Raw genomic sequence first — 779 nt, 5'->3', positions numbered from 1 at the left:
TGTATTTTTGTGTTTTCTATTCACTTTAAAGTCGCATATCCACGCATGAAATGTTTGAAGTGCAGGTATATTACATCAGAAAACAGTGTTCGTAGATAGAGATTTTACTACAGGAGATCACATCATATGTGTCCTCACATGGTTAATTATAAATATATTCCTTTGTAATCAAAACATGTTAATGTTTGATGACGACACCGTTTTATTTCCATACATTCAAATAACACTGTTACATCAGCGTCATACGAAATTTGGTCGTATGGCATAAGCAGCCAACGTAGCTCAAGTCAAGCATGTGTACTTGTGCAGTCGTGTCAGGGGCTACGCTTTCCGCTATAAAACACACAGACGGTTTCGTGGTATCTCTGGAGAAGCCTATCCTGTGTGCATGTCCTGACAAGACTGTGCTTATGCACAGGCTGAACTGGAGCAACGCATGCAGCATAGTGCATAAGACCCATGTTTGCAAAACGCAGGTCTTTAAAAATATAATTGCGTCTTGTAAATTGTACATCAAACAACGATACTTCTAGGTAGAAAATTGAGGTCATACGGTGTTATTTTTAGCAAACTGGCAAATGTCGGTAGGCCTCATCGACAACATCGTTAATGAATATAAATCAATAAATATTGATAAAATTATAAAGCCTTACAAACTTGAAACCATAGTAACGAGTAATAAGTGTGACTGATTATGTTCTTGTTCCCGCCACGGTCAATCTTATTCTGTCTTTTTTGTTCTTAAATTATGTTCGTTTGTTTCGTTTAAACGTAGCTCT

This window comes from Dreissena polymorpha, chromosome 6, assembly GCF_020536995.1.
Source record: "Dreissena polymorpha isolate Duluth1 chromosome 6, UMN_Dpol_1.0, whole genome shotgun sequence".
NCBI classification, from domain to species: domain Eukaryota; kingdom Metazoa; phylum Mollusca; class Bivalvia; order Myida; family Dreissenidae; genus Dreissena; species Dreissena polymorpha.
Note: the sequence above shows the minus strand (reverse complement) of the source record.